This window comes from Patagioenas fasciata, chromosome 1 (genome assembly GCF_037038585.1).
Source record: "Patagioenas fasciata isolate bPatFas1 chromosome 1, bPatFas1.hap1, whole genome shotgun sequence".
Taxonomy (NCBI): Eukaryota; Metazoa; Chordata; class Aves; order Columbiformes; family Columbidae; genus Patagioenas; species Patagioenas fasciata.
This window is the reverse complement of record NC_092520.1, coordinates 78904799-78930469: the sequence shown is the minus strand read 5'-3', so window position 1 is coordinate 78930469 and position 25671 is coordinate 78904799.

Below are 25671 nucleotides of genomic sequence, written 5' to 3'. Positions count from 1 at the left end.
CTGGTGCTTGCTGGAGGAAGAGAGGAGAAATGGGAAGCTGCGATACTCTCTGGCAGGACATCGGTGTAAATGACTCAGGATGTGGACAGAAAGATGCATCACCTTGCAAGTTTCATAGAGCCGTAGGAAACATGCCTGTTACGTTCAGTCCTTGTTCATGGTCATGTGGCAATAATTAAGTGGTTTTCATTTGATATCTGAATAAGTAAAGTGGTTAAATATAAGTGATTTTTTTTTCCTCGGGTAGGCTAGTATCTGTAGCACACACAGACACAAATCGCTGCAGCAACAGTGTCTGAGAAGAGATAGAAGTATTTAATGAGCCATGAGTATTAACTTCTCCCATAGACATGCCCTGTTTGGCCTGGAGAGGGCTTGAAGTGCAGGAGGGGAGAAACTAAAGAAAAGTTTATGCTGCTCGTGGGTTACATCTTAGTATTCAGGACTCTTGGGCTGCCATTTTCCTTAAATGCTGTGTTAATAAGAAAAGGCTTTGCCTTTGTTTTTCTAAAGATTAATATAAGCCGGTAAATCACATGGCAATAATTGGTCCATAATCAGCAGGATTTTTCAGTTGTACTAATCTCTATCAGCATAAATCAAAACAAGTAACCATAAGTGTAATGTGAAGATTCCTCAACCTGGACTTAATCCAACATTTGCAAGTGGAGTTCTGCATTTTCAGACTCACTCTTCCTTCAGTCCTTCCAGTACCCCATCTTAAAAAAGAGCTCCTCCCTTAAGCATCCATATTGAGAGAGACAAAAATGAAACTGTTATTAACCCCTCATGTTCAGGAGACTAGGCAGTTTTTTCCTGTGTAACTAGTCTGGAAGCTATCATGCTGAAATACTGTTTATGAACTCTAAAGGAACTCATTCCAGTTAAACAATGGTTAATTTACAGCCAGAGCTTAAAAGGGCAGAAAAAGATAGCAGCACAATTGGGTTCAGTGCATGATGGGGAAAAATAAATATCTCACAGAAAGAGTGATCTGAAATTCAGATCACATTGAGATGCAAAGAAAGCTGTGAAAAGCAGTAGGAGGGTGATTGTATTCCAATTAGATTTCTTCTGCTCATACAAAACATTCTTGGACTGAAACTTAATCATCTGATTTATGGATCTTGAGAGGAGTGAAACCCTATGAGCTCCTGAACATTGAGAGGCAAATGAGACAGAGGGGGAGAAAAATAGAATATTTCTGAAACTCTGCTTCTGGGGAAAAACAAAGACAATAAAGTCTAAACATGCTCTTGGTTTAAAAATTTACCTTAGTGCTATCCTCTTAGCATCATGTTCTTGACGTACAAACAAGTTGTCTTTCTTGGCCAAGCAGCTAAAAACAACTCATGATTTCATGTGTCACAATCTTTTGGGCACTCGATAAATATATTTCTACAAGGTTTCTGCAAGACCTTCCAGAGTTGTGTAGCCATAGCGGGTTAGTTCATCTACATGATCAGTCATAAGCTACCTGACATCTGATCTGGGCTTGGGTCACATGTAAAAGTGAATCTATTCCTTAGCTGAATCCTTTTAAAAGCATTCCATGTGGGAGTTATACGAAAATTACTGTCAGCCAAAGGGGAATGACAGGATTCATGTAACAGCCCTGCTGGGTGACAGGGTTCTGAGCACTCTCAGGTCAGGGACAGGAGGACTGCCCGGCACCAGCTAGGATCCACTTACATGCTCCTATTTTTCCTTCAATTAATCCATCAGTAGCTAGCCCTCAGAAATCTAATATCAGGGACATTTGTGAAATGATCAAGATAATAGATGTGATATATCATATATGTGATATAGCATATCATATATGTGATATATCATATGTCATTTCTTTCTGCTGTTTTTGGGTTTCGGCCTTCTGCCCAGACTTGCTGCTGGGACTGATGCAGTAAAACTAAGTCCAAGCAGGACAAAGATGATATTCGTAGACAGACAACAGTACTCTCAAAAATTTTCAGCTATGCTTCCTTTAGATGAAGACATATATCTACAACTGGTAAGTCATGTCCATAGTTAGGCTGCTTATGTAGAAGTATCTATAGGTAGCTTTTCCTACCAATATAGGTACAAACCTTTTCTTATCAGATTATACTAACTCTTCTATTTCAACCCCAAACCAGGCTATCTCTAGTCTAAACTCAGAGTCCCCTTTCCACTACACTTCGGTCCTGTAAGTGTCAGCCTGAAATTTAAACGGGTTATTTAGCTGGATTGCCGTCAGGATGAATGTCTGGCCTGAGGGCCCAGATGTCCAAGACAAACCTCAAAGTTTGCATGTTGATGCACAGGCATCAGTTATTAGTACCTTTTACAGCCTTAGTGGACGTGTTCCGACACAAAGTTCTTTACAAACTCCAGGTGGTAGAGAACACTCTCTGTTTACCAATGAAGACTGTTACTAGGATTTTTCCCCTAGTTTCTGCATCGGTTTGCACTGACTACTGCGACAAGGTCAAAATCTTGATCCTGATTTTCAGTACATTTCTGCATCTGCATACCAGATAGCTAAAACCATTTCCAAAGAGCTGTTGATAATCTTCCATCTTAACCTTGAGATCCAGTGCAGCTTCCAAACTTCCAGTGATAAAAGGCCTGATATCTCTTTTTCAGTCAGAAACACACACTGATATATGTGTTAACACTTTCTTCTGCTGTTCTGCTTCTGTGCAACAGGAGGCAGAGCTTAGTTCCTAATTGATTATTTCTATATTCTTAATAGGCACTATTTATAGACACAAATTGTCTTTAGCTGCCATCTGTTCCATATGCTGCTCTTTACACGGCCTCATCTCTGACCTGAAGTAACCATCCTTTCTTCAAGGAATGAGGTTTAAATATTAATGCTTGCTAGGTCTTGAATAAACTCTTAATTGATGTCACAATCTCCCACACAAAAGTGGCTTGTTCCTCCTTTAGAATTTCAGTATTTGAAATATTTACTATAGTAAATGAGGGCACATCTCACCTCACAGGAGATAAAATCAGCTTCTTGAAAAAAACATTGTGCACTCGGGCTTGCAGTTCTGAAAAACACTGACACTTCCACCACCATTGGTCCCAGCCAGAACAGGTTCACAGAGGGAAAGTCCTGCTTAACAAACTTAATTTCTTTCTACTACAAGGTTACCCACTTAGTTGAGAAAGGGAAGCCTGTCAATGTGATATTTTTGAATTTTAGTAAAGCTTTTGATACTGTCTCTCACAGCATCTTCCTGGACAAGATGTCCAGCATCTAACTGGGTAAACACACAATACAGTGGGTGAGCAATTGGCTGACGGGCCAAACTCAGAGGGTCCGAGTAAATGGGGTTATGTTGGGCTGGCAGCCAGTCACCAGTGGGTTCCACAGGGATCCATCTTAGGGCCAGTGCTCTTCAATATCTTCACAAGTGATTTGGACACAGGCACTTAAGGGAACACTAAGTCTGCTGATGACACTAAATTGGGAGGAGCTGTCAACAGTCTCAAGGGCAGAGAGGTCCTGCAGAGGGATCTGGACAGATCGGAGAACTGGGCAATCACCAACCACGTGAAATTCAACTAGAGCAAGTGCCAGATTTTGCACCTGGGACACGGCAACCCTGAGTGTACATACAGACTGGGGTACAAGATGCTGGAAAGCAGCTCTGCAGAGAGGGATATCAGGGTTCTGGTTGAGTTGAACATGAACCAACAGTGTCCCTGGCAGCCAAGAGGGCCACCTGTGTCCTGGGTGCATCCAGCACAGCATTGCCAGCTGGGCCAGGGAGATGATTGTCCCGCTCTGCTCTGCACTGGTGCGGCCTCAGCTGGAGCACTGTGTGCAGTTCTGGGTGCCACAAGATAAAAAAATATATAAAGCTACTGGGGAGTGTCCAGAAGAGGGCTACAAAGTTGGTGGAGGTTTTGGAGGGGAAACCTTATGAGGAGCAGCTAAAGTCACTTGGTTTGTTCAGCCTGGAGGAGACTGAGGGGAGACCTCATGGTGGCTGCAGCTTCCTCATAAAGGAGAGGAGGAGGGGGAGGTGCTGATCTCTTCTCTCTGGTGACCAGTGACAGAACCCAAGGGAATGGCAGGAAGATGTGCCAGGGGAGGTTTAGGTTGGACATTAGGAAAAGGTTCTTCACCCAGAGGGTGATAGAGCACTGGAACAGGCTCCCCAGGGAGGTGTCATGGCCCCAAGCCTGACAGTGTTCAAGAAGAGACTGGACAAGCTCTCAGACACATGATATGAACTGTGGGGTTGTCATATGCAGTGACAGGAGTTGGACTCGATGATCCTTGTGGGTCCCTTCCAACTCAGGACATTTTGCAATTCTGTGATTCAAAATGTAAAAAGTGACTTACCCAAGAAAAGCGTGTTAGTATGTTAGACTAATATTGTATTTCTTGTAACTGTGACTGTGCTTCCATTGTGGTCATGACAAGGAAGGTGTAGAACTCTTGGAGATGGGAAAGCTACAGTCATTCCTGATTTGAATTCGTGAGATTGCTTAGTCATCCATTCTTTCAGATGACAGAGAACTGAGGACTTGAATCAGCAGCTCATGCGCTGGTACCTTATACCGTTTGAGACACCCTAAGGTAGGTGTCCAGCTTGGAACTCAGCTGCCATTTCATAAGACCACAAGTCTTTGGCCATATCTGCCAGCCTTGCGAAGATGATCCCAACACCCAAACTGAACTGAAGGGTGAAGGCTGAACCTTCTTCCCCCAGCTGCACCACCTCATCTCCTGCTCCTCAAATGGAACAACAGACAAAAAGAGCTAAAGTATTGGTGCAATTCATGAGCTTCCTTCTTCAAATGAAATTGTACACCCCACCACCTAGTCATAGCAATCTGCTGAACAAGCACCTAGTATAGACCAATAAACGAAAGGAAACTGAGAGGTCAGTACAGGTCATTATTTTCACATACCTTTGAATAATGAGGGCATCACATGTCAGCCAGAGGAGAACAAAATGTCACATTCTCTAGCTAAAGGTCATGATCGGTCATAGGTCACAGAAGGGAGGCCAGGAAATAACCTATGAGGTTAGGATGAGTGCACAAAGAAAGGGCAACAAATGTCAATGAAAGCATGCAGCTGTTGTGAGATGAAACAACTGAGGCACCCTTTTGTGCTGACATAGGCTTAAAAAATGTCTTTGCAGACATTTTTTTTTTAGCTGGCACTTTTATAGGACATTGACATTAATGTACCCAACCCTGAATTAGCCTTTTCTGAAAGCAACAGTTTGGAAGTTAAGTGCAGCATTTTCCAAAGAATCATAAGCATGACATTTTTATTTCAAGTGATTGATGTTATAGTGGACTTCTAGCACCAAATTCAAGTTTCGCTCTCAATCATTGCATCTGTGCAGTGTGATAGCAATCAAAAACAAACAGAAGTGGCAGTCTGCATTGCAGTAAGGTCTTTTGGAAATTCTTTTTGCCTTTACGGACAGTTAGATGTGTCATTTCATGTTTAATACATAGCATTGCATTTATCTGATTATTTGTTTTAATTCATGGCTTTCGGAAAGGTTGATTTCAGGGGTGCCCCCGCAGTGATGACAAGTACTTGCAGGGTAATCATACAGTAGAATTATAATGAACAGTTTAGGAATATGTGGAAATATATCCAAACTGAGAGACACCTACAATTTCTGATGAGTGAGCTGTGTACTTGACTCATCTGTCTTTGGCTTTCTCCCCTGAACAGCAGCACAAAACCAGTTTCTCTTGTCATTGTGGGTATAAACCTGACAGTCTTACTTAATGAACTAACATGATGAATGCACATTAGGTGAAAGACTGCTATATCTCCCACACCTATGTTACTGGACAATACATGCAAAGAGACTGTAAAAAGGATGAATGCTTTCAAAAATAACTTAACTCATGATGAAATGCTCATTGTGAAAGTGTTGTATGTTTACAGAAAACAGAAAGTATGTGATCCAGAGGTAGGAGAATGGTAAACTGGAATACAATTTAAACTCTTCTGGTTGGTTATCATATGAGATAAGACTGAGATAAAGACCTTCTCTATGCTTCAGTTCTGCTTCCTGAACACAGAACTCTGACATCTGGTATGGTCTGTTTGAAAGTTCTCAGGTGATACTAACTTCCAAATAATTCCTGTTGTTGACTTGGTAATCAACATTTCTTTCAGAGGCAATACCTGAATTATCTGTTTCCCAGTTCACTTAATGTTTAAGAAATTGGGTAAAAGTAAAGCAAGACAGCATCCAAAGTCAGGGGTTCCAAGAAAGAACTAATTTTCTTCTTTTTACTTATCATTGACTGCATATTTCTAATCTGAATTAAATCCCCTATGGCCCTTTTTTTCTGATAACTTTTCAAAACCTGTGGTTTTGTATTATTTTTCTTATGAGGTTGGCTTTAGTTTTGCAAAGATGCAAACATCTGCTGAGATTTGCATACCACTAATAGCCCTAATGAAGCCACAGATCTAACTTGATGCACTCCCTCCAAAATCCTGAGGTCAATGCTTTTGTCTCTGTCTCTAACAGAATGGGCTTTTTCCCTGTAAACTTCAGCAGAAGTAGAGTGCATAAGAACTGAGCATCTGTGCAAATCGTAGCATGGGACACAGGCTGCATAATCATTTCATCAAACTGTATTCTGACTGGGTTTATTTGCAAGCTGTTCTTATTTTAATTATGTTTTCTACCTATTCACTCTTACTTATTTTGAGTGTGTAATTGGCCACCTAAGAAACATGTCATTCTTTCAGCTGCTAGGTTGATTGTCTGAATTATAAGCAGAGAAAACACTTCTCAAGCAGGTTTAAATGAAGTGTGTTTGCAAGACTAAATGAGTTTAGAATACCCTTTCTCTAACATTCCTTTAAACAAAAGCCTGTCTGATTAATGTTAGTAGAAAAGAGGCTGAAACCTGTTCAAATGTGGGTGAATTGGAGTTTCAGAGTTTGCAAACACTCCCACAAAGCATTCACCCATTATTCCTTCCATCTATGTGTAATTCTACTCTCAGTAAGCTCAAAGGTTTAGTGATTTTTTTATTCTATGTTTGTGCAAAGCGCTGTCCAAGAAATCTCCTTTCCCATCACAGTTCTGTGTTTTTCTGACTCTGTTTAAACAGGGCAGTTAAATTACAAGCAAAATAAACTGGCCTTAGGGTTTCTGAAGTTAATAGTCTATGCATCAGAGATTTACATTTTTCATTACTTTAGAGCAAAAGATGTTAATTTTTTTTAGAAATGTTTTAGAAAAATACTCTCCGAATCCAAGAGAGTTCTTAATTTCTTTTTTTTTTTTTTTTCAGAGATTAGGCTTTGCCAAACCTACTTCTGATTCAGCAGAATCAATAGATATATAAGACTGTGTTTAAGTTGCAGAAAACTGTGATCTGTATTCTGCTGTGACCCTCTGAACAACCAAAGGGCACTGCCCAATTCAGTCCCATTTCGTTGTCATTACTGGTATTATGGTGACTCTGGGCTACACCCAAGGAAGGTGAGTCAGAGCTCTACAATAAATATTGTAGATCAAATGCTGAGGAGGCTTTGCTCTTACAAGTACATTATATAATACTAAATATATATACCCAAGTGCTGAGTTAAAAAGAAGTCAGTGACTTTAACATGTCATATCTATATGAAGGTCAGTGAACCTTCTTTGAAAAGTCAATTTTTTCCAATGCCATCTGCCTTTCTCATGATTTTTGCCCCCCTCAACCCATATAAAATGGATCTGTATTCAATCTTGATCTAAGCATGCTTGCAATGATTGAGAAATGTCTAAGGTCAGAGCTTACAAAAAATTCATAAGGGAAGCAGCAGGCATAAAAGAGAGGGGTTTTTTTTAAAGGGAGTTCATGAGCCTCTGTATGATTGGGCATGACATATTCATGTTACTGACTTCTTTTATTTAATGTGGCTCCAAATAACTGATACCAGTACAGTGATAAAAGTACAGAGACTTCACTGCCAGAATTGTGATAATGAAGAGCCTCCCTGCTGATTTCATTCATGGGGCTGTTAGTCTGCTGGGAAAGAGCTCTGATGAAAACTGGGCTGCAGCAAATACCATAAAATAATCAAAGGCACAAAGACCTTTACCTGAGGGGAGCTTGGTCAAGGAGTGATTCCGGGCAGCAGAGGGAAAAGAGGGAAAATCGCATTAGCTGATAAACCAGGTACAGCTTTAAAAAAAAAATAATAATCTAATCCAAATTGCGAGGACTGTGTTATATACAGAAATCTGCTGCATCTTTGGAACAGATTCCAATTATGCAGCTCCAGCAGCTAGTTAACTGGTACATCGACAGTGCTTCGTACCTTGCCGAACGTAGTTCAAACTTACTTTATCCTCATCTACCAGCCATTTGTTCTCTCTGTCTTAGATTGTGAGCTCTCAGAAACAGCAGCTGTCTTTTTATTATATGCTTAGCAAAATGGGCTCCTTGTTTGGGCTATAGAAAATAATAATGTAGACTCCAGACAGCCATATAAGTGCTGAAACACAGTTGATGTCAAGAGTCCTAGATATGAACTGAATATTAATATGAATCTAAAATAATTTTTAAGCAAAAATCTCATTTGTCAACTCTACTCACTTCATGTAAGTGTGTCAATGGTTGATTAAAATTCATAAATGTGCAGCAGAGTTACTGAATAAATGCTGAGTTATTGTTTACGTATTAGAATGCACTGAAGACGAGAGCCTAGATGTGGAAAATTGTGTCAGGAGGAAAGGACCACGGTATGAGTCACTACCATGACAGACTCACCAAGCAATCCAGAATGTCCCTGTGTAAACTCTGCTAGTGATTAACGATCTGCTACAATACAATAAAATAAATAAAATAAAATGCCTCTTAGTTACAGCCCACATTTGCCTAGCTTCATCTTCCAGTGACTGCATATCTTGATTTTTTTGGTACTAGATAAAAGAGCTTCTGCTATCGGAAATTTCTTCCTCATGTGGGTGATTGTGAATTATGACCAAATCACCTCAATTCCCCTTGCTGTGCTTTCTCTTTATTACATCTATGTTACCTAGCTGTCTTTATGTCTTGGGTACTTCAGATTCAAAATCTGGATCATAGCGCTTTGGGTCCTTCTTCCAGTCTTGAAGTTACTATGCACTGTTTAAGGATGACTCCATCCTCTGTCTTTAGCTACTCTTCCGAAGCTGCTATGTTGGCAGCTCTAGTAAAATCTTGTTATGAATAACACCTTATTCATCTTAAAACAAAATGTACTTCAGGTGAGTTCACAGGCACCTACAATTCCTTTTTCTGCAAATGGATGGTTAGGATGTGCCTGTAGAAAGCAAAGTCACAGCTAGAGGGTACAGTTATGGGTGACACACACTGAAATGGATGAAGAATTAGAAAAGACATTCTACTAGTGGAGTTTAATTTCATCTTTTAATCAGGCACATTTGATGTGCAGTATTCTTTAAAATGGAGAGATGAGCAATTGCTGAATAGTGCTATATCTCTGCTTGCAACAGAGTCTGAAAATGGTGTGAAAAGGGGTAGCTTCTGAGATGAAAAAGATGGAGCTATAGCAAATGTGGCTCAGAAATGCCACTGTTCTTTGAGAAAAGGGTGTAAAAAGAGCTGTTTACAGCACTGAACACAACAAAATCTCAGGATGGGACAGAATAAGTACAGCAATAATGGTGACACCTTCCCACAGCTGAGCGAGAACAGAAATATCAACACAAATATGGAACAGTGAACATTTGGCACCAAACAAATATTGCCACTAACACTGAGCTCCCTGCCTGTCTGTTGACAGAGCTTTCTAATACAAACAAAGAAAATTTGGGGAATACAGGCACAGTGTGATGTGCATGTAGTAATACAGCTGCCCTCAACTCTATTCTTTAAGAGAAAAAGAAGAAATTTAGACACTTCTTCACAGTAATTAAATCATCACAAGTCCTAAGACCTGGGCCTTGCCCAGATTAGAGGATTTGTATTGCTGAGTAAACAAGGGGCCAGGGAGCAGCTGAGCACAAGCCTCCAGACTGGTGACACCACTGAGCTGGTAGTTCACACCTCTCTCTGTCTGGGACCTCCCCAAGGAGCTCTGCCTGGGGGACGGTTTGGATTTGCTTGGTGAGTCAGCTCCCACCAGTGATCTCAGCAAAGAGACAACAAGGACCACGCTGCACCGAGTTTGACTTCTTCCATCCTCCACAGTCCTCTTTAGCACCTTTACACCCTCCCATAATTCAACCACATGGCAGGCAAAGCAACCTCCCAGCTCCAAGCTGAAAAAACAGTGCTCTCCTACTCTGCAGCACTATTTAATAGATTTTGAACTAGTGTTTTCAGCCCCAAATAGTAACAGGCATGACCAGCACCCTGCAGGGCAGGAGGCAGAGCACCAGGCATTGCGTAATGACAGCACAGCCAGTCTGCTCTAGCGGGCCAAGAGCCCTGATGAGGTTAGAAATGAGCCGGTCAATGCCACTCAACCTTTTGTGCCAGGTACTGTCCCCTGGCTCTCCTTTCCTTGGGTGTGCAGAAGCATCCAAACCGTTTGATGGCCAAACTCAAAAGTCCACTGCTATTCAGTGACAAGACCGGTGTTAAATGAGTACAACTAGGGTCAGCACTCACCTGAGAGCAAGAATATTTTTAAAGACAAGAACATAATCATAATGTTATAATAGTTATACCTATTCTTAATCCAGCCAATAGAACTATAATGGTTCATTTACAGTGATTTTAGAGTAGGTTGAAAGCTTTCATTAAGGCTATCTTATGTTGGCAAATTTAGTCATGACAAATTATTTGAATATACGATAAAAAATAAATGATGGTTTTTGAATAATTAACAATAATAGAGTGGTAACAACAATTGAAAAGAAACAGAACACTGTAGCAAAGCAATGCTGTGTTTTTGACATATATTATTGCACAAAATGTTTTGCTTTATTTAAAAAGAAGCTGCTATTTGAAATAGAAAATAAAAGGATCCAAGGATGGATTCAAATGTCAACAATATATTTAGATTTAAACATTTTGATCAAACTAGTTATTTTCAGAATTTAATTTTGCACAATGTTTGGATTATTTTTTGGGTTTGTCCCCACTTAATTTAATATGAATATTTAATATGATCTTTTATATGTCAAAATTTTTCAATCCTGACATTTCTAATGGAATGGAAAATCCATTTGACAATCAACTTTAATTTGTATGCTTTTGAATTGTTGTATCAGCTTTTGGCTTCTTGTTCATAATGTCACTTAGTGGTGGCACTCTTCGTTCTTGAAAGAACAACTATTACAAATACACAATACTTTTAAAATACCAAAGTGTAGGTAAGCACCGTCTACATTCCCTTACATAAACCATCTGCAGAAATTGGATGCAGGGAAGAAGGGAAGCAACAACTAGAAGCTTTCTCCATGGCAAGCTCTTGTCCATTTGCTCTGCTTACTTCTTGAGCAGTATCAGTCGACAGAACTCAGCCTCCTAGGAAATTGCTATCGGTATCAGGCTGGCTAACATCAAACCAGTACAACACAGATTAAGAGCCTGATGCAATTTCATCTTGAAAATGACTAAGTCAGGACTTGGAGTGATTGCTCTGGAAAGCAGAGGTTCAGCTAAAACTAGCTGCAGTTGCCAGTAATGTATTGATTTAGTATGCCAGCTATAGCATCGATTATCTTCTGTCTGATTCAGCCCTCTGATTTCTATATACTGGAAGTGCAGAAAAGCCTCTCTCATGAAAAATATGTCAGCTCTCCTGTATCTTCCCACCAAATAAGCCTCCTACAAGTTTAAGGAATGCTTCACCATAGTCAGAGCCGCTTCAAACAACCAGAGTTTAATGTTTCTGAAATAAGGTTTCCAGCAAGCGTTGCACACATTAATAAGGTCAATTGAGGGCACACCTGCAAATGCAAGGGTATTGACTACAGGCAAGTTAACCTCTCTGGGCATGATCTAACCCATCTAATCCACTGCCCTTTTCCCTCTTAGTAACAAGACAGCTGGACTCCTAAAGGAATTTGTTTTAATTTCTTTTGCATTATGGACTTCTACCTCCTGATGTTACTATATGTTAGGTTTGCTAAACATGAGCCTAGTAGTTAGATCATTTTTAAAAGCTAATTGTATTTCTTGTGCTAATGAATTATTCATAGTATAATCATATAAATCCACTCTCCACACTGATGTTTTATTTTGCATACTAATCTGAACATTTTGCTTTTTCCAGGTTTTGATCTACAGATGATCTTTGATATTGACCTATTCACAAATATAGGGTTTATGTTGCCCTCAGTGCTCTGGGTTTTTGAAATGGAGCTAAATAGTACACACAATTCATTAGCATAGACAAGACAGGCTTTGTCCCATGACTACTTCTTCTCTAATAAATCCTGCAGTTGTTACTTATCAAGGGCCTCCAAGACATTTTCTAAAGACTAGTGTAGATCTCTCTGCAGGCTAGCTACAGTACCCAGATGTCACACCCTAGCTTCTCCTCTAGAGTTTTCTTTACTAATTTCAATTGCTCTTTTCACTTCAAGAGCCAGAGCAATGCATCTCGAAGTACCAGGAAAGTAATAGGAAGAGAAGGATGTTAACTTCATCTAAAGAACAAAACACTGGCAGTTGTATGTTGCTAGGGGCATATCAAACATCCTCATAGGACTGAGGCAATGCATGTCATCATTATGTCAAAATCTGGTTCCTTCTTTGCCAGAAACAGTTTATGTTTTCAAGACGCTCATCAGCTTCAATCAGCACAATGGTATAAAATTCAAATGTTGATCAATCTCTGTTGTTTAGTTATATTTTTTTAGGATTTGGTATTGTATGAGAGTGACTCCAGGTCATGCTGTGTGAAAGAGGGAAGCAGTTCTGTAGCAATTTGACAAGTAAGCTTTTTTTTGCAGCAGCAACAGTTTTGTATTTACAAACCTTAGTCACAGCGAGCTTTGCTCACATCCATGAAGATTCCTACTAGAACTACCTAGTATTATAAAGCTGGTGGTTAAAATGTACTTAGAAAACTGCACCACAGCTTATACATTTACATCACTACTTCATACCTCACTGAAGGAAAAGTATTACTCAGTAATATAAGAATAAGGATTTTTTTAATAAGAAAAATTAATCTTGAGTAATAGTGAGACGATAGTCAAAAAGTTCTTACTGAAGCAAGGAGATTTCCTAAAGGATGTTTTCTGTCGTCCCGAGAACCTGAGATGTGTATTGTCAATGAGACAAAGAAGCAGAAGTTGAGCTTTCCCTTAACCAATCTGTGAAATACTGATCTGAGGTTGTCGATAGGAGTCTGTTACTGACTTCTGAAAATGAAAACCTGATCCTGTACAGAATGACAGCTTTGCTTCTTATGAAAACATAATTAGCCCAGAAGGAAGAAAATTTTAGGTGAATGGAAATATTTGACAGGCTTTCAGCCCAGTCATTTGAGATGTGACCATTCTCATGTTCAACACCAAAGTCTTCCACCCCTCAGAAACATCAGGAAAGATTGTGATGAGGTAGAAAATCACTACTACACAGCTGGCTAGGTGAACAGTATCTGATGCAACTTCTGCTAACACACACAGATTTTATTCTCGTGTCTGTAACCAGGAGTCTGAGGGGAAATGTTAATTAATCTGAAGGAAAAAAATATTGCCAGAGTCCAGCTGCTGTCTGAATTGATAGAGCAGCTCCAACACTGTAATTTCCAAACTGTAGCAGTTTTATCTTGCAGGTGCCTCAGGAGTACTTTAACTGTGACCAGGGAAAAGTTCAATTCCAAGAGTAACTTTCTTGGTTAAGAGGCTAGCTAAAGTAAGGGTCTCTCTGCAATGTGGTTGCAAACTGTCTTGGGATGTAGGCTTTGTCTCATTGATGCTATGAACTGCATGCTATTATTAGCAAATACCCCGTCAACTTGTATCAGGGTTTGGAATTCAGTCCCAAACCCTTCCTTTTATTCATCATCACGAGAAATAACAGGTGTAAAAGAGAAAAGAGGGGGTGCAATAATGGTAATAAGGCTGCACCTCTGTAAAGTAGAGGTCTGTTTTGATTCAAGAACTTCTTCTTCAGAAGTTGATGTCTGAGAAGCAAAAAAACCTGACTTGACATTAAGGTCCCTCGGGAGTACTGTTGAAGAGATATATCTTGAAGTTTGTCATCATCCAGACTGTAAATATAATTGTTTGATTGCAGGTTTGAGGATTTTCTTTCAGCAAAGAATTAACTTCTAATTCCTAAACTTTTTGTCGTTAATTCTGCTCTTTGAGCAGTTGTGTCAAATGCAACACTAAACAATTGATTCACTATTTTAATAACGTGGTCTCTCTAATCACTGAAACAAATGAACTGAAGTAACTTTCAATTTAATTTTGATCCTTATCTTTCAGCTTGCTTAAACTTTCTAATCCTGTGCCTTTCCAACATCAACATCTCTATGCCTAAAGGAACTAATATTTATAGACATATCTGGATCAGAGGAGCTTATCTCTTTAACATAATACCTGTCATAATAATAAGCCTGAAGTTATACACACTTAGATAAGTATACATTTTATAGAAAAAAATTAAAAAATTTGAAAATTAATAAAGTAATATATTTTTCTGATAATATACCTCTTAATCTTATACGATGAACTGTTGGAAAGAGCTAAATAAGTGGTAATTAGTCCAATATCCAATCTAATATTGCATCATTATTTTCATATGTGACAAGAGTTGCATGTTGAATTTTCTTCCAGGATTTCAGAGGGGCTTGTTTATAGGATTTACAGGAGAATGAAGGGCTATGCAATCAATGGCTTTGTAGCTGAGAGAGAGTCACCATGAGGTCACTGTTCGACAGATAAATGATGAATTTTTAAGGGTGATGCTTTATTCTGTAACCTTTTGACTTTTAGAATTGCTCTTGCAACAGACAGCCATGAGCTTCAGCAAATAAGTGAGATGTGAAAAACAGAAAACAAGGCTTATTATTTGACCTGCTTGTTAGGAAAAGCTGCTTTTGTGTGCAGACTGAGGCTAAGTAAAGCCTTGAATTCGGATTGTTATTTTTTAATTAGCATCAGAAAATGAAGCTCACATCATGTCAAACTCATCCTAATGACTAGGATGTTTCATGTTTGTATAAAAGATGCACAGTTTGACCAGGGCCATGAGGTAATGTACAGTAAATAGAGGATGATGTTAGAGAAGAGATCTTGCTGACAGGAATAATGTGATTCAGCCTCTAATGACTCAGGGTTTTAAGAAGTGTTTTGGAGTAGACTTCAATTTACAATACTCCTTTGAATTGCACTTGCTTATCATTAAACCCTCCCAGCTGAAAGCGTCTCTCTTACACCTCAGAAAATGATAGTACCTTGCCAGGAAGAAATGTGGACAATGTTTTGCTCAGAGTCATAAATATTCACACACATATAATAAAGAGCCAAATGCCAGAGATGGTCTCTCTTTTGTAGCACCACAAGCAACCCCAGGCCACCCAAGGTGACGGACAGCCCCTCCTCTCACAGCCCTGCCAGGTGCTGCACCCCTCACATCCCTGGAACTGGGGTTTATTTCTTTTGGCATTTGCCATTTTAAAAACAGGGATTGGTTTCAGTAGATTCCCATTTTTTCCTGCTCAAATCTGCAGATTACTCCATCTGGAGTCTCTCTTCGAGAAACAGGGAAGGCTGATGGCTACTAGGGAAGCTAATGGGTCTTCTAGGCTGATGGCTACTACTAGGGAAGCTAATGGGTCCCTGTCTTCAGTTCTCCCAGTCTCAGCACTTGTATTCCCAGTGTGGCCCTGTGCCCTCTCTGACCTCTCAGTTTTGTCCTTCACATGGGTGTCAGGCACATCTCTGAGAGATGAAATAGTAACTCTTAGTGATTTTGCTCGGTATTTTTTGTGTCCAGTATTTTCAGCATCCTGTATTTTCAAAAGTCAGCCACTACACAGAGAAAGAAAGCAGTCAGCCAAGATCTCCCTAAAGGCTGAGCAACAACATGGAAGAAAAGACTCAAATGGAACATTTCTGTTCTGCAAAGTGATTTTGATATTTCAATTTTTTTTTTTGTTTGTTGCAGAAGAAAAACTACACATACTGAACTTCCCTGCAGAAAATATATTTCCACCCCTTACAAATAATTACGAAAAACGAAAGTATAAGTTTCCTAAGTAGCTAATTAAATATTTCCTAACACTTGTTTGCATTGCATCTTACTGAGCTGCTCCTAGAAGACCAAAAGCCTTGCAAGTTTAAGATGAGCCTTTTTATTCTTCTAGATGTTAGCTAGACCTGTCCAAGCTTCTGAAAAAGTGGAGAATTGAGATATTGAAAAACTTCTGGGCTATCAACCATGCTGCAGGAACCTTAAAACTTTGTGGCCTTGCTACGTCTATGGCAGTCCACACAGAGAGACCACCCCAGATATCTTGACCCTAGAAATCTGGATACTTAAGACCCTGTAGGTAGAGAGAAAAGCAGTTTCCAGTGGCCACCCTTTTTAAGCACAGGTTCATCTAAACGCATAGATTTCTGCAAAACATCGAGCTATTGGCAATTCTACATGCTTAATAGAAAAGGAAACGAAACTAATTTTGTTTGGAAACTCCCAGGCATCTTTATACATTGCTTGGCTCAAGAGGGAAAACAAATACCAATGCCTACAAAACCAGAGACCAGTCTTGCTCATGATAATAATGCCTTGGTTTTCCTATCTATAAATTGTGAATAAATCTTCTTAGATGAGCATTGCAACTCTCAATCTCATTAGTATCTGAGGAACACTTGAGAGTCACTGCAATGGGAGATGCATTGCTTGAGATGTTCTGTGAATCTCCAAATCTCACTTGTCTGATTGTATTCGGGCTGCTTTGATGTCTTAGGGAGATAACTTAAACTCCCCAAAGTAGAAAATCAAGTTGAAACTCATTTATTCCATGTGGTGTCTTATGAATAGGTGTTGTGGGTGTCACATTTAAGTATACAAGGCTTGTGCTTTTGGAAAATACCTTAAATACAGTCTGTGTGGGTGAGAATTATTTCCCTGCAATCTTTGATTCTCTCTTTTTTTTTTTCTCAACCAGGTATGGTTTTCTAAGACAGGACTGTGTCAATGGGCATTTGTGAAATTTGGGAAAGTTAATGTTCTGTGCTCAAGAGGTATGTGATTCCTTGTCTTCTGTCCTTAAGGGTTAAGTGGTTACTCATATAACCCCGATTCTGCAGGAAAATACCTTAATTATGATCAACTTTCCCTCTATCAAAAAGTGAAATTTGCTAATGTTAGATGGGTTGATTCAAAGATCATATACAATTCATTCCTAAAGAGTGTGAAGACAAAAAACAATGGGAAAAAGCAGCACTCCTGTAATACTTCTAGTTACCAAATTCTCTGCAAATTCTCCAATGCACTAATTTATTTAAATGTGATAGCTCTTCCTCTCTGCCTGTCTGAATCTTCAGGTTGTAAGAGAAGGATTGCACTTTTTTGTTTCTGCAAAATCAGCTCCTTCTCAGTCCCTTCTGATGGAGGTCTTTGGGCAATACGATATATAAATATTTATTGCTCTGCCATAGAAAAGAGTTCATTTCTCTTCCCGGGGGCTTGGGCCCATGAAACATTATGAGTTCTGAATATTTTACTGCACAGTAACTCCACTACCAGTCCCACCTCTCTTCATTATACAGCAACCGAACATTACATTTCTCCTCAGGGATGCTGAAGTTTTCTCATACTTTCCTAGGGCATGTTTTTCTGGAGTCACACAAACTTTTTTTTGTGAGGATATAAACATCAAAGTGCAAACAGACTAAATGCCAAGTATCTAAATTTGACCAAAGTGAGCAAACCATGTTAAAGACCTATTGTAATGAAGTTTGTAGTTGCGTAGAGCTCTGTTTCATTGTTCAGTCACCCAACTCAAGCAGACTTACGACAGAGACTTTTGCTTCAAAACCCAAATGCTGCTTACTCACTAATGTAGAGTTTTCATACAGTTGTTGGAGCCTTTGAGACTATTGAATGGTTCCCATTTCTCTTGGGTAGAAGGCAGTGATGCTCCACTCACCTTCGCAAGCTTGAGATAGTTTTACTGCAAGGAGGGCAATGAATGCCGTAGTCCTTGCTGCAGACTTGCTCAGAATCTATGGCTTTAAATAAACTCAGTGGGCCACTGTTTTCTGGCATGCCTCATAAATCTGCCTATATAAGTCTCAGTACATTCTGCCATCTATTACTCATGTCCATATTAGAGATAAAGTAATTCTCTTTGAACTTCCACTGCTGCCAAAAAGCAGCACATCATAATGCAGAACAAATACTTCTTCATGTTATATCCCCTTTATTTTGGTGTTTGACCCTTGCATTGTGTGGTGGGAAAAAGTTTGCAACAACTTCTCTTATGTTTGGGATGGCTTCTGCAAATTTTCTGAGCCCGGGTGGAAAGGGAAGAAACTGACTTTGCAACATTTCCTGAAGTGAGTCATATCTTTAGAATAATGTTTTAAAACAATTCTCTCTATTTTGTTATATATCCTGGAGCAAACATGGCCAACTAAAATAAATTGGCTGCATTTGTGGTGAATTAGAAAAATCTGGTTGTTTACGCAAGCTTTAAATGAGGTTTTGCATCTTTGATACAAAAACTGCCTTTCTCTAGATGCTTCAGAATAACCTTCCCATGAAAGTTGTTGTCTGAAAGTTTCTTACTTAATTTCAGATTTCCTTTATTCCTTGCAGTTTGAGGACACCTTTTCTCCAAGCCCAGTAGCCTCCAGACAGAGACTGCAGATGGACATAAGAAAAGCAGACAGCGCTGTTCAGATACTGAAAATTTGATCTATTCACTTTTGGGATCCATTTTAGATGACTAGGCAAAGCTTCAGACATCATCCTTGCTTGGGCCGGTGTGCTTTTTCTAATTAGAGAGGTAAGTTAACTTATCTTCTGATTGCAGCAATTAACACTTGCTATGACTGCCAGACAATTTTGTAATGATTCAGGAAGAGCATCCAACTTCAGAGAAAGCTGTAGTGTTCCAGTACTTCTTTGTCAGAGATAGAAGTTCACATTTCAGCTAGGAACAAGCTGCTCCAGAACGCCATTAGACCATCCTTGCACATAGAGCATAATGTGCTGTATATTAATGTTCTTGCTATAAATAAAACATTAAGCTTATCCCATACATCTGATTTTCACATCTAAGTATATCCTATACAGCCTTGGGGGAGAGTTGGGCATGTAGACAGAAAGCATCATAGCTAAGGCAGACAATAGACCACTTAATTCTGTGTAAATGAACCTTTCCTGTAGCAGTCTGCTGGAGTGAAATTCACGCAATTGCCTGCCCTATAAACACTGAGACTGCGTGTAGCAATGCTAATGAATAGTTTCAGGCACTTGTTTACAGAATGTAGCTGAAAAGGAAAAAAAAAGTTTGTACCACTGTCATTTTTGTTGTATTTAAATGCCAGACAGCTCATGTTTCCTGTAGTCTCAGGAGTGACTCCTGTAGTGTTGGGGAATAGAAGCAAAGGTGCGTTGCTTCAACACCTTGGCATGCACATGGTTGATAATCCACTTGGCGTTCTATGTTACTCTTTCTTTCAAGGGATTTTAGGAGAAATCATTTCAGATGCAGGTAACAGTTGTCCTGCTTCTCCAGGGATTACCTTTTTCAGCTTTTACCTTTACCCACTCTGTGTCAGAGCATACTTCACTTCAAGTGTTTCACCTTTTAGAAGAGATACAAACCATAATTAGGTGTATGTGGCAGTAGCCTGCTGTTAAGCTATGTTTACACATTAGACTTTCGAAAATGCAAATATATAGCATGATTTTTATACCAGGAAAACAGGTTGCATCACTTTTTCATTTGTTTCAATGTGGCTTAAGACTACCGGTAATTAGCCTGAACTAAATAAAATTAAACACATTTTAAACTTAAATTAGTGTTAATATACATATTTGTATTGGTTTATCTGGATTGTTTAAAAGTCTTACAACTTCCCATCATGGTCAAGACTTCTGTTAATCTTATACACTCCCACTGAACAAGTGAAAGCAGAATGTGACCTATGGGATTGTATTGGCAAAAACATCTATTTGAGAAAATTATTGTTTCAAATAAATTCTACTGAAACTGAAACAAGTAGACACTGTTCTGGAAGAAATTAGCCCTCAACATGACGAGTAAGTAAAGACAATATTGTAATGGAATCATAACCAATGCTGATGCAACTTGCCAAATATATAGTATTTAATAATATGAAGTGACAGCGGTCTTGAAATTGTAAGGCTTTAAAGCCATCTAGAAAAAGGTTGAAAAATAACAGCATGAATTGATATGATTCATGTAAAATTCTACTGGTCTGTCTGGAAAGAGCATTCTGTTAAATGAAATATCACTAAAAGCCCCCAGCTAAGAAGAAGCCAAGTGATACCCAGTGCCTAACCATATTTAAAAAAGACTTCCTCTGCTTAGAATGGAAGTCAACAAACATCGTTAATTCATGAGTGTTGCACTGCATGTGCCTGAATAGTTAAATTGTGTCCCTAATGCAAACAGCAGAGTGTGTATGGAAGAGCTGCAGTAGTGAAGTCAGAAAAACAAAATATGGATTAAAGTTTTAGCAAGTGGGCTAGAAAGAGCATAGGTCTCAGCCCAGATAGATTCCAAAGACAGTAGTAAGACACTTTAATTACATGATTGATGTGGGCTTCAAAAGAAAGCACCGAATCTAAGATGACCCCAAGGTCACAAGCATTATCTGAAGGATAAAAGAACTACCACAAATGGAAACTACCACAGATGACACCTGAGACCTCTGCACCAGTGAACTAATCAATAGCAACTCAGTTTTGTCTGTGTTAAGTTTAACAAAATTTGAAGTTACCCGTGATTAAATATCACAGAGGCAATTACACAAAACATCAAGCTTCTTTGTAGGCTCTGCAGGGACTGAGAGGATATCAGAATATCGTCTGCATACAAATGACACAGCAAACAGGGCAGCTGAATAATGTTAACTAAGGGAAGCTTATAAATAGAAATCAAAATTGAAACCATAAGAGAATCCCAGCCTTCCTAAAGAATTAATTCCCTCCAGCAGAAGTGAATTTTGTCAATACGTATAAAACAGCAAAGACAAACTAGTCCAAGCTCCCAAACGGAATTAAAGAAAGGCCTGATAAATAGTCACCAGAAAGTCAACATCTAGTAAAATAGATGAGCTGTTAAGTAACTTAAATATTTTATTCACCTTCATTAATACTTCTGGAAGCAAGGAGTCTCAGCGAAGTCAGGGGCTGCATTTCATTTTTAAAAGGAATAGCTTAAGCTATGTAGATGTATTAGTGATGTGCTCGGCCTTTCTCTGTAGACATCAGTAGTATTGTTGAATTGCAATAATGCACTAATACAGGAAGACAATTGCCGATCAATTATATTGTCTCTTGAAAGGCAGTGTTGCAATGACTTCCAACATCTCATCTACCTTTGGAATTACAAAAAAGCCAAGCACAGACAGAAGTGGAGCTCAGTCATTGTTAAAGAAATGAGAGTAGCTTTGTGAGTACATTGAAGCCAGGTGGAAGCTCAACTTGACAGGGAAAACAGCAGGACAGGAGTAAGAAGAACAAGCAAAGGTCTGCGAGTGGGAGAATTTCCAGACAAACCACGGCAATGGCCAAAAAAATCTAGGCCATTTCCAAAAATTAATGTGGGAATTAATAATGATTTATGACTGTAAAAGTGACATTAATTAAAGCAAGTTTAGCGGTATCCTTATCACTTAGATTTGATGCTATTACAGCTAGCTGGAAAGAGCATATAAATTACCAAGAAAAGGACTTTCAGCTCACCTACAGTGTTTTTTTTTTTCCTATCATGTTTGCATTTCTTGACCACGTTAGTGCAGGATCTGAGCCAAAAGCAGTCACAATGGAATGTGGATGGAGGATGAAAACTTACTAAATCCTAGAGGGACTGCAAGGAGGGACAGCAGCAGAGTTCAACAGAAGGCAATGTCAGAGACTACAGCTTAAAATGCTTTCTGAAGGAAAAAAATTTAGAATATCAGATACCTAAATAGAAACTTTCGTATAAAGGTTTGCTGGTTTTGTACTGTGTTGTTTTATTTTGGGTTTGGGGTTTTTTTTGTTGTTGTTTGTTTGTTGTTTGGTGGCTTTTTTGATTTTTTGTTTGTTTGTTTGTTTTTTTAAGAGATCTAATAGATAGCATATTCCAAATATAGAGAATATAAATGCAAAGACAGTTGCTCCCAAAAATCAATTCTTGGTTTCTAATAAATCTGGACAGGGAGGAGGGATCAACCATGGACCATATGTTTCCTCTGCCACCTTGATTTAGTGGCAAAAGTTGACCTCTGCTCCTCAGTTCAAAAGTCCAGGCCTTCTGTGAGCTTACATAATTAGATGTCAGCTGTAAGGCAATAACGTAATGAAACTCAGGTGTGGGTTTAGCAGGATGGCCGAGGGGGACATGACCTCCTTCTCTGTGTCCCGGCTCCCCTCTCTCTCCTGCTCCCCTTGATGCTCACTGCCTGCCGGTGCTCCAAGGCCTGTCCCCATGCCAGCGCCAGGAATGGGGCACCTGCTACCAGGTCCATGTGGTCCTGCAGTGAGTCCCATAAGGAGGCAAGGGTGGGCCAGACTCTGCAGGAGGAGCCGTGAGCCATGGCTTGGTTCTCCTGTTTCAGTCAGGTACTATCTGCCTTTGAAACGGTGCCATTGGCTCCTGCTGTCTGCAGGGTTCAGGACTGAGATTAGGTGCAGGGCTTAGAGGCCCTGGTGGGACTCAGAAATACTTCCAAACTCCAGGCATATGTCACAGCCATGTACTGGTGTAAACGTTAAGTGTTTGGTTCCCATATCTGCCCCCATGGCCTGATGTCCATAGGAATGAAACTCCATAAGATGCACAGGCTACAAAGGGGCTCAGCTTGCTCAGGTCAAGTCCCAGATCTGGACAAAGGGTGTTTGTGGAGATCCAGTTGTGGTGTGCTAAAACTTCAGTCTGTGATCCCCCTTGGATAATGTGAAAACCAAGATAAAAAATGAGTAATTCAACCAAAATTTATTGACATTTTGCATATAAAATTGAATGGTTCGGGCAGTAAAGACTGAGAGAAACTCACTCTATATCCTCCTAGTTAGAAACTGCTGGCCAGAAAAAGAAGATCCTTGTTCTACTAACTGCTTGCAGAGAAATCTAAACCTGCATCACCTCTAGACCTGGGCATAGCCTAACTTAAGGTGTACATGGTTATAAATACGTCCTTATTATAACAAGGATCATCACTGCTTCCTCTAGTTTTTTACAGAACCCTTTTTTGTTCTCAGTTCGGGTTTTGTTTTCTTGTTTTGCTTTGTTTTGGTTTAGTGGGTTTTTTTGTGTGTGTTTTCTTGTTTGGTTGATTTGTTTTGGTTGGTTTGTTTGTTTGTTTTGCTTTTGGGTTTTGGGTTTTTTTTTGTAATAACATCAGAAATGTAATAATACTTTTGATTGAATTTTAGAAAAAGGTATAATTTGACTGGAAATGAGTACTTTTAGATCTACAAAAAACTTAGGAAGAAAATTACCATGAAGCAAACAAAACCTGTCAACAGTCCAGACAACTCTGAGCACAAGCAACAAAAAAGAAATTCACCTGTCCACCTTAGCAGGGATTTTCTTAACTCCTTTGACTTTCTTAAGTCTTAAGAAAGATGAGTCCCTTATTTAAGTCCCCTGCTGGTTATGTGACATACAAAAATATCTTAACTTTTTCCTGAAAGCTTTGCCAGGTCACTAACTCTTTTATATAATCTTGGGCTTTCTACAAGACGTAACATGTAAAGCGGAGATTACTATTACATGCTGTCTTCTTACCAGTAGTATTACAAGGACAAAGTCGATCATGGCCCCAGAATAACTTTCTTGCTAGTCCTACTTGATGTTACCTTGCTTTATGGTTAAATGTTATTTAGATCAGAAATAGGACACACAAACACTGGTATTCATTCAATGCTTCCAAATTTTTTGTATATCGTTTTCACATCTCTAATTTTGGATTTTCCAGACATCCAGGCTTCATAAAGTTGAGAATTCAGCTGCTCTGTTTCGTAAATCTGGGAGAAATAATCTGTGTTTGTTTTCAGTGATATTAATATACTTATATTCCTATTAATAGTCTACATACCTTTGACCCTATGGTCAGGATTGGTGAGTTGATTAATTTTCACTGGGAGAAGTTGATTTGGAGCAGTTTTTATTTATCTTTTTTTCCTAAGTTTTCATATTTGTACAAACAAATCCACATAAGAGATTCCTTAAAAAACTGTATTGCTTGAGCAGAAGTCATACAGGTGATCTCTACCAGGTCTAGCTGCCATGGTCTGAGATGTAGCAGTCCAGCTGTACCCCCGGCCTGCAGATGACTTATTACTTGAAGAAGAGGATGCAAAAGCAAATATTTACAAGTTCCCCATTGGCAGCAGTTCACAATCCAACATACAGGAGGCAAGCAGCATTGAATATTGAACAGCTCAATGACAGTTATGGTTCCCCTAAGCCATAAATTCTGTTGTAGGTTTTCTACTACCACATCAAAACTACCATAAAAGAAAGGACTTATCTAGTACAAACTCATCCTGGCAGGACTGGTGCACTGAAAAGACACTGGCATGCTGCCTTTCTCTGTCAGCATGACCACAATAAGGTTGCTAGCTTTTTCACCCCTCCAGTCTTAACCATTCACTCAGAGTTCTTGCCCACCTTTCAATGGAGGCTCCAAAACCCTGTAGCATCTCTTTCTTTTTGGACACTGGCATCAGACCTTGGCCATTATGTCTACATGCAGCCATTGCAGCAGATGCCACTGCAGCCCAACCGGAATCAAACCCCAAACCAAAACCAGCTGTATTGGACACCTATACACATCGGTTCTGATGGGAAAAGCTTAACATGTCCCTTCCTTGCCTTGGAGAAGTTCTTGCAGAACACACCTGTATGTGCTGCAACTATTTTGTTGGTCTGTGCTTCCCATTTTCTGCCTTTTGCCTTCTTTCTTCTCTATGTGATACACGGTGAACAGAAGGCTGATGCCAAACCTTTATGAAGCCACATCATTTGCCCGGTTCTGGCAAGCACAGATACATGCTGTTGCTGCTATTTCTGTTGCTCAGAGCTAAAATAGCGCATGGTACTTGTAATGCCAGGATTCCTGGGGCACTTTGGCCTGCCAGTGGCGTGGTACTTTTGATGAAGCTATTTCCTATGTCACCAGTTGACCTTGGAAATGAAAAGCTGGCTCTGTCTAAGTGAACTGCCCCAAAATATTCCTCCTGTGCAGCAGGGCTGGTGTCCTGGTATGCAGAGGGCAGACAAGCAGAGGGCTGGCTAGCATACCAGTGACATGTGCTGGCAGAAAATCACCACTGCATGCTTTTGCTAATTTGGCTACACCTTGTCCTGATTTCTAAACTGGATTAAGTCTGCCTTGCCTGATGATCCAGCAGGGTAAGACTCTGACACCCAGAGCCATGGCTGATAAGGGCTGCTGCAGGACCTTCCAGGGGTTTCTCCTCACAGCAGAACTGACACCTTGACTTTTAGAAGCTTTCAGTAATTTTTTCATTAGTGTAATACAGAGAATGTCCTGAGTTGGGAGGGACACACAAGGA